The 16,141-nt window shown below is 37.7% G+C and overlaps 1 protein-coding gene across 3 annotated transcripts in view; it reads left to right on the plus strand.

Annotated features, from left to right (window-relative positions):
- Nucleotides 1–2,761: 2,761 nt before the first annotated feature.
- nlgn2a (neuroligin 2a) overlaps nucleotides 2,762–16,141 on the plus strand; it is a 249,364-nt gene continuing 235,984 nt past the window's right edge. The window contains exon 1 of one of the 3 annotated variants that reach the window (XM_007564580.2): nucleotides 2,762–3,576. The gene's annotated coding sequence lies outside the window, so the exon portion shown is untranslated. The remainder of the gene's footprint in view (nucleotides 3,577–16,141) is intronic. The other 2 variants (XM_016677726.1, XM_016677727.1) reach the window with 2 other exon arrangements.

Consider the following 16,141-nt stretch of genomic DNA (forward strand, 5'->3'; position numbering starts at 1 on the left):
GTTTACAGAAACTTTATTTTTTTATATTTTTAAAATGTCTTCCAGTTCCAGTGTTAAATGCTCATTAGTACTTAAAGTTTATTGATCTTTGATAATGTGTTCTTGCGTTATTGTACCATTATATTACTTAAAAACAGTCTCAAAACATCAATAACTATTATTGATATAGAAATAACTTCTGGGACAATTTATTGTCAGGCAAATTTTGTTATGGTGTGTAATTTAACATTTATTCTTCTTTAATGTTTTAATTCTTAATATTGTGTCAATTTTGTGTTATAAAAACATGAACGCTAAAAAGTTATGCATATTAACTTAAGGACACGTTATATCACTTAATACATTTTTAAGTAGTTTATTATAATTTTGTCACTCTCAGTCCTCCATATAAACAAGCAAAACAAGCTTTTACAAAGTTCTAGAAGGAGAAAAACTTATCTAAACATTGCTACACATGTTCTCCGTGAAGCTGCAGGTTCCTGCCACCAAACGGACCGTGTGTGTGCGTGTGTGTGTGTGTGATGCATGTGCTTTCGCCCAGACTTTATCAGTGTTGTCCATCAGGGACGGGCAGCTGAGGTGTGCGGGTAAATGAGTATATCTTGATGTGGGCTCAGCTGTTGGGCCCATTACCTCTGGTACCTGGACAGGGACTATCAAGAGCGGGACTTCATCACTTCCTGCACATGTCGACACACACAAACAGGCCGCATATCTGCTAACCTTGGCTAGATGGGATGGATGATTTGTTGCCACCTTGTCGAAGATTCCCTCCTCTCTTTTTCTCTGCCTCATCTTCCTGCCTCAGATGATTGAAGGAGCAACTTGTTTCCCAGATTTGGGAAAAGTAACAAATCAAATTAGCCTCCGTTCGGCTGAGCTGACTACAGATTTTGGCTTGTTTTGCGGTGTGAGCCGGGTTTTCCTGGCAGGCCTGAGCCCACTGACCGTGGATGCATGACTCTGCGGCGGGATAGTGACTGAGGCAGATGTTTGGCTGTGTTACGGCCTCAGTAATAAGACAGACATGTGGCTGTGCTGGGTCCAGAGGAGCAGGTGTTGCCACCACGCTGCCATTACCATCTGCGCTGATGAGATCTGGGACTCGGGCATGATAGATGTAGCAGCGTTATTATCCCTTAAAGGGGGGAAAAAACATCAAACTAATAATTGTGCAAGCTGCTGAAGTCTGAGGCCCACTATAAAAATCTGGATATGTTAAAGAGTTACAGTTATGGGAGGCAATTATGTCTTCTTTTCTTCACTTTTGTGCATTCATACTATTCAATTAAAATGTTGGAAATTTTCTAAATCCTTGGGTGGGATGAAAATCAGTGCGAAGCACAAAACACAGAATATTTAGACATTTAAACTGAAACTGACAGAAAAGTTTTTCATTTTTTTAACCAGTGCGTGTCCACCCTCCTGTCTTATGCCACCCTGGGCCGCTGCCAACATCGCTTATATCAATAAGAAGTTCTAATATCTTAGATATGCACTCAAAAAAATATCCTAAATGTCAAGCTAAATCGCTGTGAAAAATGTTGAATATTTAATTTTAGCAAGTGCTGTAGAACTTTAATATTTTGAAAGGTTAACATGTAGTTTTATCAGTAAGTTCTGCTGCAGTCAGCCATTTGAGGACATTAATAATGCAGGTTTAATGTAGAAAATGTTTATTTATCTATTCTCAGTCCTAACTGTTTGTCCTGAGGGCCAAAATTGTCAAGTTGAAAGCATTTTTTTAATTAAATGCCAACATTTATGTGACATTTATCATTTTACTTGCTCAAATTGTAAAATAAGACATTCACAATTTTATTGAAGCAAACAAAATGCACAAGTAATTACAACATACTCCGATTTATTAAGTTAGCTTAAATTACACTCACTAAAATTGCACAAGTTAATGTTATTTAATCAGGTAATTCCATGAAAACTAAAAAAAATATTTAGTTTGCCTAAAAAAAACAGTAAGCAGAACTAATTAAGCTTTTACAATACAATTAAGTTACTGTTTTTACTGTAACTTACTCAAAATGATCAACTTAGTGAATTGTGTAAATTTACGATGTACAGGTTACACATACTAACGTTTTAAGTTTTCAGAATTTAATTTTTTAAGGCAATGAGCTTGCATAAATGTTTAAACTCCACTTACAGTGTTTTACAGTGTAGTGGTAATCTCAAGGTGAAAAACAACAACAAAAAAACCCCTAGCTTGTTTAACTGAAGGGGCACATCTCCAATAAATAAATAATGTTCCCAAGAAAGAAACCATTTAAATTGACATGTTCATTTTCTTTAATAAAAATCTTGAATTAAATAAAAAATAAATCCTGAAATAAATAAATAAATAAATAAATAAATAAATAAATATGGTGAAAAAAAAATCCATTCATATTTAAATGTTTTATTTCATGGGAACATTTATTTATTTAATGCAATATTTATTAATAGATTTTTAATAAAAAAAACGTGAGGGGGAAAATAAACATTCATTTTTAAATGTTTTATTCCATGGGAATGTTTATTTCATGAAAATTTTATTAATTCATTTTAATAGCATATGTATTTATTTTTTAATTAAATGGCTGTCCATAAAAATATTTATGTTATTTATTTAATGAGCCCTTAAGTAGCTAAATGTAAAAGACAACTAGCTAAGGAAAATCTAAAAAAAAAAAAAAAAAGAAAGAAAGAAAAAAATTAACGTGCGTGTTTTAAAACGTCCTCTGACGTCACGCTGATGCAGATGGATGCGCGTGGAGGAGAGGAAGGGAGGTATGGCGGAAAGAGACAAAATAATAAAACTAAAACCCTGCCGGCTGTAAAAATTTTTCCCCTCCCAGCCCTCAGATAAAAACCGAGGCGGCCGATCTGTTAACGGTGCTCGCCGTTAAAAACCCGCCGCGCGTCGGACGGGAAACGCGGCCGTATTGAGGTCAGAGGAAAGCGTTGCCAGGGTGACACCGCGGCGGCGGGAGCGCGCCGCTCGTTCGCGGGAGCCGGAGCGGTTGAGGCATCCTCAGCGACAGCAGCGGCAGCAGGAGCAGCAGAAGCAGCAACCGGAGCGCCGGGAAACTGATTGTCCGCCGGGATGAGCTCCGACAAGCCGACGCCTTCCGCCGGAGCTCCGCTGTGAAAGGAAACTACCGTGGATTTACCGCCGGTGACTGAAAACAGGGAGTTACAGCCGCAGACAGACAGCTGAGACCGCCGCTCAGCCCAGGTGATACTTCCCACAGAGGCAGGAATTATACATATTATCATTACTAATCAGGAGTTCAGCTGTTAAATGTGCTTCCTGATTAGTTTAAAGATAAAAATCAAACGCGGATCCACTGAGGAGCGAGTCGATCTGTAGAGACCCGTTAATTTCTGTTTTTACCATGGGGTCCCACCTGCAGCTGGATTGAGAGAGGAAGAGCAGCCTAGATGTTGCATTTTTAGTTTACCTCCAGTTTTTTTTCTTTTTTCTTTTTAACCTTGGATGAGGCACTTTTTTGGCTGTTTTTTTTTTTTTTTTTTGTGGTGGAAGACGAAGACCTGCAGCAGTGGCTCACAGATTAACAGGTAGGCTTACACTGACACCTGAATTTCTACATATTTTCACAAAAAATGTGTCAAGTTTTGGACTGAAACTAGTCGCTTAGGGGTTTGGGAATTGGAAGCAGCATGCAGGTGAGCTATTCCCCATAAATTAGAGGAAAAAAATGCATCTCCTGTACCTTTAATTAGGCTGAGCTCATCTGCGTGCCTTCTTGCATCGCTCTTTCTTTGCAGAAATCATGGTGGTCTGCTGTAATTGTTTGCAAAAAGAAGCAACAAACTATCCAGGGTAAACAGAGGAACATTTACAAGTGAACGGATGCACAAAAGCCTCCTTTCAACAGCTGAATCATTCCTCAACTTCATACGAGCGAAGCCTTCATTTGCTGTTTTTCACTCAGAGGAACCCTGCAGGAAACGCCACGGCCATGAGAACATGACACACAAATAAATGCACACACTGCAAGAAGAATAGGGCGCATTTATATGCTGCGGCTGCTGTTGTAGGGAGGAAGGTGGGGGACGAGGGGGGAGCTGCGTTTGGACCTGCAGGGCCCTGCTGGATGGAGGAGCGGAGCCGGAACAAGAAGAGCTCTGTTCCTGGCTCTGGAGCGGGCGTTTTGGCAGCCAGCGGAGAGGAGCCGCTCCTCTGGCGTTAATGGAAGGAGATGGAAAATTTTCAAAGCAGATGTCATTAGGGTCAACGTAGACAGACGGAAAATAGAGGAGCACATTTCTGCCAAAAAACTCTGGGATATTAAGATTAATCTCACAAATGTTCTGAAAAAAAAAAAAGGGTAAATTTGTGAGCCCGAAAAGTCAAAAATTTAATAAAAGAAAATCTCAGAAATTGTGAGAAAAAAAAAGGGTAAATTTGTGAGCCCGAAAAGTCAAAAATTTAATAAAAGAAAATCTCAGAAATTGTGAGATTAGTCTCAAAAATTTTCCAGAAATTTTTTTGGTAAATCTCAAAATTTCTGAGATTGAAATAAAAAAATTCTCTGGAAGAAAACGGGAAATTTGTGAGCTTGCAAAGTCTGAAATTTGCTACCAAAAAAAAATAAAATAAAATAAAAAAATCAGAAACTTTTAGATAAATTTCTATTTTTTCTTTAGAGAAGTGTAGAAATTTATATTGAAAAGTCAAAAAACTTTAATAGAAAAATTTCAGAAATTTTTAGTCTCAGAAATTTTCAAGAAAAAAACAGGGAAATTTCTGAGCTAAAACAGTTAAAAATTTGATAGAAAATAAATAGATTAATCTCAGAAATTTTATAGAAAAACATGAAGATGTCTGAACTTGAAAAGTGAAATATTAGCTTAAAAAAAATCAGAAATTTTGAAAAAAATTTAAAAAAATTTCAGAAAAACATGGAAACTTCTCAGTTTGAAAAGAAAAAAAAATGAAAAAAATGAAATTGTGAGATTGCAGTCAGAAATTTCACAAAAAATTAGAAATTTTTCACTGTTGAAACTCAGAATTTAAAAAAATGCTAGAAAATTTATGAGATTAGTCTCAAACTATGATTTTTTTTCTTGCAAACGTTTCACTTTTCAAATCAGAAATTTCCAAAATTATTTTATTTCTGAGATTAACCTCAAAATCTCAGATTTTTCTAGCAATCTTTCTAATTTTCAGGCTCCTTGTTTTTTTCTTTTTTTCTTGGAAAATTTCTGGGACTCATCTCAAAGTCTAAAGAAACGTTTTTAGGAAATTTGTGATTTTTCAAGCTCAGAAATTTTATCGTTTCCTAGAAAATTTCTGAGATTACTCTTTAAATTTCTGTTTTTTTTCCTAGCAAATGTTCAACTTTTCAATCTTAGAAATTTTCATTCTTCTAGAAAATGTCTGAGTTTAATCTCAAAATTTAAGTTTTTTTTTCCTAGCCAATTTTTTGAGTTTTTAAGATCAGAAATTTCCTTTTCCTTTTGAACGTTTTGGCAGAAATGTTCTCCTCCCGTTCTATCTAAGGTGGCCCTGATTCTCAGTCGTAGTTCCTGAACTCTAGGGGTCTGGAGTCTCTCAGAGAAGCAGAGATCTGGAGGATAGTGACGGTTGAGTGTTGGAGAAATTAAATTCTTGTTTGGATGAATTAGCGAGGCCAAGAGCAGATTCTCAGGGAGGGGCTGCTGTTCATTTCTTCCACCTGGCAGGAGAAACTAAACGGGGAACGTTTGCTGGCAATCCTGGCAACAATATAAAATTAATGTGTAGCTTAATTTCACACTGAAAAATTAAGTTAGGGCCAACTTTAAATGGGCCCACAGCACCACAGATCCTCTACCGTGCTAAGCAGTGGTGCTAAGCTGTTTTTTCACCAATTTATTCCTCAATCTTAGATCTGACAATAGGAAATGGTTCCAGTTAAAACCTCACATTTTATTGAACTAATTGGCTCCTGAACAAGTGTTTGGCAAATGGTGTCTAAATCAATTCAGTTCAGTTCAATAACACTCCATTTACTAAGTGGGTGACTTCTAAAGCCAACTGGGGCAGTGAATTTTATTCAAGGGCATCATTTCAATTCAGCTAAATTCCCTAAGGGAAATGAAATGCTGTCCTAAGTCTTATTTTTAAAAATATTTTCAGATTTGTTGTGATTCGCAGTAGCAGTCAGTCTGCAAACGATCCCCAAGAGGCCTCTGACTGAAGACTTTAGCATGTGATAACAGCAGAAACGATATTCCTCAGTTAAACGTCCTGGATGACACCAGCAGCTGTTGGAAAGCACTGCTAATCCATCTCATTTGCTTTTGCCGCTTCTTTGTAAATCTCTACGTTTGGTTAGAAACTCGGGCAGAGAGATGTTGGAGTAGGGGATAAGATTCTCTCTCATTATAACCGATTGGGAAGACCTCCTCTGAGGTTTGGGGTCGTAGTTCAGGGGTTATTTAGTCCCACTTGTTAAAACAATTACATTGATTCCGTGGTTACGCATTGTAGCAGATCACAACAGATGTCCGAAAGCCAAAAAGCCAAAAAGTAGAAGAAAAATCCCCGGTACAAAGTTTGAAGAAAAAAAAAAAAAAGGTTGCTATGGAGATTTTATTTTTTTACCATCCAGCTCACTGAGCATGCTCACAAAAATAGTCACAATTAAGCAAGCTTTGATGAGTAAAAATGTTCTTGTCACCATTTTCTGACTTCTTATGAAGATTAACATGCAGCTCGCTCGCTTGTCTTTCCTATTTTGAAGAGTATGATGTCATAATTTTACCCCATGATAACAGGAAGCCATAATTTACTAATTAAAAATTCATACAAACTCCAAAGCGAAAAGTAAAGAATGAATAAAAACGGCAGTTGTGTTTGTTCTAGATTAATTGTCCCATCAATCAGCGGTTTTGTCAAATGTATATTTTTCCTGTTATATGCAATTAATTACATTAAACATTGGATTTCCTCCTAAGATGTTTTCCTGAATCCTGAGTAATTGTGGCTGATTGAAAGATCTGTGATTTCCATGAACTGCGCAGCTAGATGGAAATGTATTTTTCTGCAAAGTGAAAAAAAAAGATTGTTCGCCAATTCATGTAGAACGAGTTATTTCAGAATAATTCAAAGTGAGTGCACTTGTATTAAAGTAAACACTCTGCAGAAAAATGCTTTCACTTGTAGGCCAACACCTCTTTCAGCGCCGCGCTGCATCACCCAGAGCTATTTGCATAAAACCCTCTGGAAGGTGAAGCATCGCACAGAAACTGTGGCTCTCTTGGTGTGAATGCAAACAGGAAAAACACGGCTAACCGTTTGCTGGGAGAGAGTTTGGGTCCAACCAGCAACGGGCGACAGGAAGTAATCAAATCGTTTTATGACGTCTGTAGGAGTTGGTTTTCCTTTGTGGCTGCAGAGTATTTTAATTTGTCCAGTTATTACAAATGCTGATTTGTTTCAGCCTGCAGTCTGTTTTATTTGTTTTATTCTGGGTTTTCCATCACAGAGCAGAGCAGGATTGTGAGTTTATAAAAAAATCATGAATAGTTTTTTATACTGTTTTGCAAAAAAGCTTTCATGTTTCGATCAATGTTTTTTGTAATGAACATTATGAAGTAGCGCATTCGTACGGAAGAGGGTGAGGACCAAAAGTATTCTCATTCTGATTTAGAAATCCTGACTTTAAACTCAGAATTCTGACTTCAATCTCACAATCTTAACTTGTTTTCTCACAATTTTGAATTAAATGTTAAAATTCGGACTTTGTGTAGACAATTTAGACTTTAATCTTGAAATTCAAAATTTTCTCAAAAATCTGACTTTAATCTCATAATTCTGATTTTTTTCTGACAATTTTGACTTTCGTCTCAAAATTCAGATTTTTCTCAAAAATTAACTTACAACTCAAAATTCTGACTTTAATGTCAAAGTTCAGACTTTTTTTCTCACAATTTTCACTTTAATCTGATAGATTAGACTTTTTTTCTCAGATTCAGAATTGAATTTTTTAAATTACCTATGCACTATCAGGCACATCTGGTATTAAAATTCAAATCTACCCGGTAAATTTGAGAGATTTTCAGTTTAGATAAAATGCAGATTTACAAATCCTCTAAGAAGAAATAAACGGTTGTATGATTATGAAACTTTGATCTAAACCATTGCAGCTCTGCCTAGCTTCATTTAGGGTTGTCCTTCTTGAAGGTTTTCTTCATGGATGGCCATGCTCCTCTGCCATACTTCTTTGAATCCTCACAGCATGATGCAGCCACCACCATGCCTCACTACTGTTTCCTACCAATTTTCCGTTCAGGATCTCCTTCCCTCTCATGGATTTTTATTTCGGCCGTGCTTGCTTCTTTCTCAGCGATCTGAAGCAGAGCTGAACCATGATTTGCATTTCCTGGACCCGTTCAGTCCGACTCCTTCCTTGCGTTTGATTCTGACGTGTTAATTTGCTTCTCGTCTCCATCTGTTTGTGGCAGATTCATTCATTAGGTGCAAAGTGAACCTGGCTGTTTCCTTCCATTCTTGGAGCAAATGAACACTCCTTTGTTGTGCTGTTTCTATAGCAACGCCTCTTAGGAAGAAGAGTCCTTGTATAGATTTCGAATCAGAAGTTCATTTTTGTTTCATTTGGCCTGCGTGTGTGTGTGTGTGTGTGTGTGCTCTGCCACGTGACAACATTTATAAAGCCTCCAAAGACATTAAAAAATGATCTGATCTCTGTACATCGGTTGACTGCAGCGCTGCAGCGTTTCTTATTCAACAACGTGAATATCTTCATGATTCCCTTTGGATAATCACTTTTCGCAGCATGAGAGGAATCATCTGTGGTGGGATTGTTTTGTTGTGACATTGGTAATGTTGGCTTCTGGTCACATTCACACTGGCAACAGTCGCTAAATGGTTATGTCACTAATTTCTGTTGCTCTTTTTGAGAAAACTGAGATGGCTCATCATATAAGGAGAGTCGTTCCTTTACCTCTTCTCAAGTTTTCCAAAGGCTCATTCATACCAGACCGGTTTAATCCGGTTAATCGTTTGTCTAGATAGTTTGGTTTGTTTGTGGAGGTATGAACGCAGAATCGACCAAGCAAAGCAAAGACTTGTCTCCCTAAAAACCTCGCTCCCAGTTCGGTTGAAGTGAACTCTAAGCATATGTGAACAATAAGCGGACTGGAAACCGCACCAAAAGCAGGAAGTGGACCACGTCGCAGGGCATTTTGGGTAAATACAACCAAATACTACCTGTCACGATAACAAATTTGGTGGATGATAAATTGTCCCAGAAGTTACTGCAATAAATAACTATATTGTTGTTTTTAGACCACTTCTAAATAAGATAATGGTAATGGCATAATTATGCAATTACACCCTCTTGGAGATCAATAAACTTTAATTTCTGATAAACATTTTTCTCTGGAACAGGTTTTTTAAAGGGTTTGGTTTGTTTGACACAGTGCGGTGTGAAAGAGAACCGCAGCAGCTGAAAATGCAACAAATGTTTCAACTTTGGTCCCCAATCGAACGGATTTTACTGAACCATCAGAAGTTAAAACACTCATTTTCGCATTTTCCTTTCACTCGATTATTATGCAAAACTTTGTGACAGTCTGTCATGTAAAATCTCAATAAAATCAGTTGGGTTTGTATTTGACGAAACCTAAACGGGCAACGTAAAAGCCAAAGCAGAGACGTCTAAATCACCCAGATCACTGCGATGTTGACGGTGCAGGTGGGTTACAGCTCAGCCGCTCCTCCTCATGTATACAGAAAAAGCTTCCAGAGATTAAAATCGTTATTTGTTCAAAAGATATAAATAAATCTGCAGTACTACAATGGGATTTGATGAGTCCTGAACAGAAAGCACGGAAACAGATTTAGCTGAATCAGCCGTGGTTGGAAATAGCAGCAGCCCAGATTAAATACATCCTGCTCTCTTGCCAATCAGATTGACGTAACGCGCAGAATCCGTGTTGCTCGGAGCTTTGCAGCTCATCCCTCTGGCCAGCTGGGTGACTTCCCTCCATTTTCATTTTTTTATTTGAACGTCTACCTGTATCAATCACGTTGGTGGCTTTTTGTATAGACGTCTTCATGGAGGTAGTAAACGAGCTCTGGTATTGACAGTGTCTCAAGGTCAGTGATATATCTTAAAAATAAAATCTCCAATTCTTTTTTCACACCAATCCAATTTTAATTGATTTTTTTCCTCCTTGCTTTCTTTTTTGCAATTTTGCAATTTCATCAGACAACTCTGGTTTTTCTAAAAAAAAATTCTGACAATCTGAAAATTTCAGTTTTTTGTAGCAAATTTCTGAGTTTTTAAATTCAGAAATTTCCTCGTTTTTTTTCTGGAAATTTTCTCAAGTTAATCTCCAAATTTTGGACTTTTTAAACTCTTAAATTTCCAAGTTTGTTCTGAAAAAAAAAATGCAATTAATCTCAACATTTCTGTGTTTTTTTTTCTAGCAAATTTCTGACTTTTTAGACTCAGAAATTTCACATTTTGTTCTGGAAATTTTTTGAGATTAATCTAAAAATGCCTGACTTTTCTCTAGCAAATTTTGGGCTTTTTAAACTCATCAATTTTCAAGTTCTTTCTGGAAAATTTATGTTATTAATCTCAACGTCTCTGGGTTTTTTCTAGCAAATATTTGACCTTTTAGACGCAGAGTTTTTTTTTTTTCTAGAAAATTGCTGAGATTAATCTCAACATTTCTGAGTTTTTTGACAGAAATGTACTCCTCCATTTTCCCCATATACAATAACCCTGGTAGACTGTTGTACAAATTTAATGGCAAACCTTTCACACTGAAAACAAGCTCGGAGGCTGTATAAAGGGCTGCAAATACGTAGGTCAGAAAGCAATGCTGTTGAGGGTAAAATAAGAAAAAAACCCTTTGAAAGCGAAGAAGAAAGCGAAGAAGAGATGCAATGAAAAGCACTATATATTCAGCAGGGAGAATAAGATTAGAAGTACCACAGCATTACCATACTACAATCTCTATTTTGCAGCGCTAACACCCACTATATGCTACCTCTTCCCTGTTGTTGCTCCTGCATTAGTATGGGCTGTCGCGCCGCCACATATATTAGTGTGAGCTGTCAGCTGAAACCCCTAACAACCAGCCGGAGAGGGACCAGTTGAATGGTAATGCAGACACAGGCAGCAGCAGCAGCAGCAGCGTTGGCTGGAGTGTCATCTCTGCGGTTGGTTACAAAACACACATGCTCCTCTTTTTCCGTCACTCGGATGTAACGAGGCTCTGCGGCGCTGGCTCCGCCGCTGCCCACTTGATGCCCATCTGTTGGCACAGGGGCGCTACTTTGTACTATCCAACACATTAAAGGCGAGCCTCTGTTATAAATCACATTATTTACACTCCCACTAACAGCCGGTAAAGACAGAAAATGCTGGAGAAATAATTTTTACCCCATAGTTTTGGCGCCCGCTCTAGCCCAGCACCCAATTTTGACATAAGCTGTTTTGATTGTCGCCGTTTGAAACTAACTGAACCTAACTCACACCTTCAGTCCAGACGACGTTAATATTTTGGATCCAAACTACAAAAACACAAAATCTTACCAGTATTTTTGGTCTACTTTCTAGTACAAATATCTTATCACACTTAAAATAAGACAAAACAAACTTACAAGTAACTTTTCAAAATGTGGGATCTTGTTTTAAGTAAATAATTTCTTAATATTAATTTTAAAAAGTACTGGTTCCACTGGCAGATTATTTCACTTGTAAGATGGGAAAAATGACTTGCTAAAACTGCTAAAAGTACTTTTCCATCAATATTAAGGAACTATTGACTTTAAACAAGCTCCTGTTTTTCTAAAAAGCTACTTTTAAGGTTGTTTTGTCTTATTTCTAGTGTAATAAGATATCACTTGGTAAGATTTTGTGTTTTCGAAGTGTACGTTTACAGTTTTGGACACAAAAAATAGTCGGTTATAAATGACTTTAGGGAGTATTAATTTATTTTAGCCCCACAAATTATTAACTGTAATTTTTCCCCCTTGAATTTTCTACTAACTTTTAGTTGAAACACTTTAATTTTAATGTACAAATAAAGAGTTTCAAACATTTATCTGTGTAAAAAATCTTGTACTTATTGAATGGGTCTGTATATTAATGGTGAAAGAATAAAATCACATACATTTACAGTGTTTTTGTTTTACAGTGAAAACCAGAATAACTTCAAACTAACCTGTTTATTTAGTTCCCAGTTGTTCAGAGGCACCAACCATCAGGTACTTTTTGTTCTCTGTCACTGAATGCCTGACTTTTGGTCTTATTTTGGGGGATTTTTACTTTTTAAATAAACAGGGCATTTCTTTGCTGTCAGGCTGCAGCTCCGGCTTTGTTAAGCTGCCGGGCGTCGGCTGTTCTGATGGCAGGATGCTAATGAAAAAACATAAAGACCGCTTCACACAGTGAATTAGGATGTCTCCTGGCTGACAGGCTCTCGCTTCATTCTCCTCTGTTTTGGGTGTGTGTGTGTGTTTGCTGTGCTTATGAAGGAAAGCAAAGTCTTGACAGTGATGAATGAGTCCAAAAATGTCGGCGCTACACTCCGGCGCCTGATGATGCGCAGCGGACGATGATCGCTGCCGTTATTGTCGGGATCAGCGAAGTAAATTCCTCTCCGGCGGCGCTACGCTCTCACATGACGATAGCAGACGGTGGCTCAAAGCAAACCGCTGGAAAACTTTTCCTGCTTCTTTTCCCCTTTGGAAGCGGCCCCACAAAGACGCGCTTTCATTTTGTTTGTCTTTATATTTAGAGACGCAGCATGTGCGACCTCAGTCATTCATAGAACAGCAACCCGTTCATTACAGCTCTCGCAATGCTGAAGCAGCTTCTGTGAGCTTGAAATAAGGGAGAGTTTGTGATTAGATCATATCAGCTTTCTTAAGATGCATTCACACCAGTGCTGTTTAGTCCACTTAGAAAGTCTGGTTTGTTTGGAGAGGTGTGAAGGCATATTCGACCAAAAAAGTGAACTCTGGTACGCCTAAAAACCTGGATCACTCTGATGTGAACGCTAAGCAGACCAGAAAGCAGGAAGTGAACTACAACACAGAGCATTCTGGGTAAATACAACCAAAACAAACAAACTAATCTAGCGATTGATTATTATTATTGGTGGTCTTTTCGTGAAGGCAAAACAGAAACCCCACAATCGCTAAAATCTCAAGCTATAGCTTATATATTTATATATATATACGAGAGAGAGAGAGAGAGAGAGAGAGAGCTCCATTTTTATTTGCATTTTGTAAAGAAAGAAGTTGAGATCAGTGTCTTCTTCAGAGGTTTCCGTGTCGTTTCCTCCAGTGGTTCTCGGTGCAGCGCCCCCACAGGCGAGCAGGGGAACAAGTTTTTCAAAGAATTTGGTTCATTTTATTCCGCAGCAGCTGAAAATGTTACAAATGTTGCAATTTTGGTCCGTAATCAAACATATTCGACCAGATTATCAGGGGTTAAAACACACTTAGTCCCACCCACCAAATTAGTTTGAGTGACTTTCCTTCCCTTTTTAGGTTTAACTATAGCTAAAAGAGATAAAAGTTTTAATAAACATCCTACACAAGTATGTCACAAAGTCGTGTTACAATCAGAACCTTTATTTGGGTTTCAATTGGATCTTAATGTGGAAGCTAACTCTAAGTAATGCATAATTTTGGGTTGGAAAATAAGCTTAACATTGTTTTTGTGGCAGGAATGATGTATTTTTATTGCCTTTTTAATTAAAGAAGCCAAATCTATTAATAACTATGTATTATTTTTATTTTAAAAAGACAATTGCTGAATGTAACTCGGTTTCATTTTAAACCAAGTAAGAGAAGCTTAAGAAGCAAACAAAACAAATACAAGCAAAAACAGGCAGTCAGGACAAAAAGTAAAAAATATATTCAATTAAGATTGATTTGCTAATTAAATTCAGCTGTTTAGAGGAATGGAAGAAAAATGTCTGCGGTGAGTAGAAAGTGGTTTTAAGTGTTTAATTAGAGAGTCTAAAATACACAGACGCTTGTAGTTGTATTGTGAAATAAAAAAACATTAAAATGTTTGCAGGATTTGTCCTCGAGAATCGAATCTGTTCACCTCAAACATCCAGCCAGAGTGTAAAACATGCGAGTTTGAGTCTAACAGGGTGTTGCCACTCCAATTAGCCTTAGTTAGAGTTTAACCTTCATCACATGCTCAGCGCTTTAACGCTTAATGAGTGATGTTTTGCTTCTCAGGGATGTACGTTGGCGTGTGAAGTTTTCAGACATCTGAGTGAGCCGGGTTGTTGCTGCCAAGGCCTTGGAAGACGGTAACGAGACTTCCCACGGTGCCAAAACGAAACGGTCTCTTTCCATTACAGTTTCACCTCCAGAGACGTGAAAACACTGGATGTGGGGAAATGGAGGAAGAGGTCGCAAGTCAGCAGAACTTTAATTCTTTTTTTTACTTTCCCTTTAACTTCCAGACATTATCTCAGTTGGGAATGTGATTTACGGACGAGGAGACAGAGGAAGGCTGGGCAGCGTCAGCGGATTTAGCCGGTTCTACTGTTTGACTTCTGCGTCTCACTTTTAAGGGTGTTTATTTTCCAACAATTGAAAAAGTCAAATAATTTACAGAAGATATCAGAAGTTGAGCTAGAGATATTTAAGGCTGATTTTACCTGCGATCAACCTAAAAACCTTTAATTTGTTTTGATTTGTCTCTAATTTTGTGATTAAAAAGATGGTAACTCCTGGATTAAATAAAATCTGCCTGGGCAGATAAATGTTTTAACATGAGGGAGATTTTAATTGTAAAAACTTGAACAGAGTAAAAGGAGGAAAATGCCACTGAATGCAGGCGAATTAATCAAGAAACTACGGAGCTGTGGAGGAGAGCGAACAGGCAGATCGATGGAAGGTGAATAATAAACAAAGAAACTACAAACCAACACAGAAAGACTGAAGCTGACCTAAGAAAACCGAATCCAAATGGAAAAAAGAGCAGAACATAAGAATAAACAAAGAAACTAAACATAAAGGGAAGAACTGGTATGGCAAGACCTTTCTAGCAATAATAATCCAAATATGGCAAGCCCTAAAGGAAATATTCAAAACAAAAGCACAATAATGAAAATCAGTAGGCAAACTTCTGATAATACGCTAACATCGGAGTTCATTTTTCGTTTAGTGTTTGGCTAATTTTGAAAATGTTTAGCGTACTTAGCATTAGCTTCCCCTCGATTAAAAATGCTAACGTGCTAATTTACTTCACTGGTTTGTAAACGTTCAGTTGAATAAAGTCTATATGGACGTTTTGGTCTATTTTGTGGATATTTTTTTTTTCTTTATATCTTTCTTTGTTGTGCAACTTGTAATATGGAAAACATATATTGTTGCATTGGCAGATTATTTCACTTATATGATATTTTTCATTGATATTAAGGAATTATTGACTTAAAACATGCTTCTATATCTTGCTGAAATTATATTTGAAGTTAGTTTGTCTTATTTCAGGTATCTGCATTAGAAACTAGACAAAAATACTTGATAAGATTTACTTATTTTGCAGCGCACGTGGTGCTCCTCAAAGCTTCTGACCACAAATCTTAATTTTCACCATATTACTTCAATTCTTTTAGGTTTCTTTCATTTCCACTCCCGACCCTCCAGGATCCAACCTCTCCTGAACATTTTTCTGAATTTCCGTGGACTCAGCTCCTTGTAGATTTGTAACAGGATTGCGCTGGCATGAGAGGCGGGATGAGGGATAAATGCCGGTACAGATCGGGGACTCGGGTTCAGGTCCGTGTACAACCCCTCAATTCATTACACTGGCATAGTTCGACCTTTTCATGGCAGGGCCCTTGTGTCCGTGAGCGTTTCCCCCCTTCCTTCCGCCTCGCTCCTTCCCCTCCGTCTGACCTGTTCTTCAGAGCAAAGTGCCAGGCGCTTTACCCGGAGATTTGTCCAATTAGGAGGAGCTCTGAGATCATTATGGAGAAAGGCCTCTTATGCTCGTCTCTTGACTCTCTTTCCTGTTTACGTCTCTTGTGTTCCTTCAATAAGTACCGGCCTTCTGTCATTCTTCACTTTAACCTCTTTTTGCTCCACATTTTCTCTGCTTCTGCTCCTGTTTTGCCCCAA

Source organism: Poecilia formosa, unplaced genomic scaffold, assembly GCF_000485575.1.
Source record: "Poecilia formosa unplaced genomic scaffold, Poecilia_formosa-5.1.2 Scaffold161, whole genome shotgun sequence".
Classification (NCBI taxonomy): domain Eukaryota; kingdom Metazoa; phylum Chordata; class Actinopteri; order Cyprinodontiformes; family Poeciliidae; genus Poecilia; species Poecilia formosa.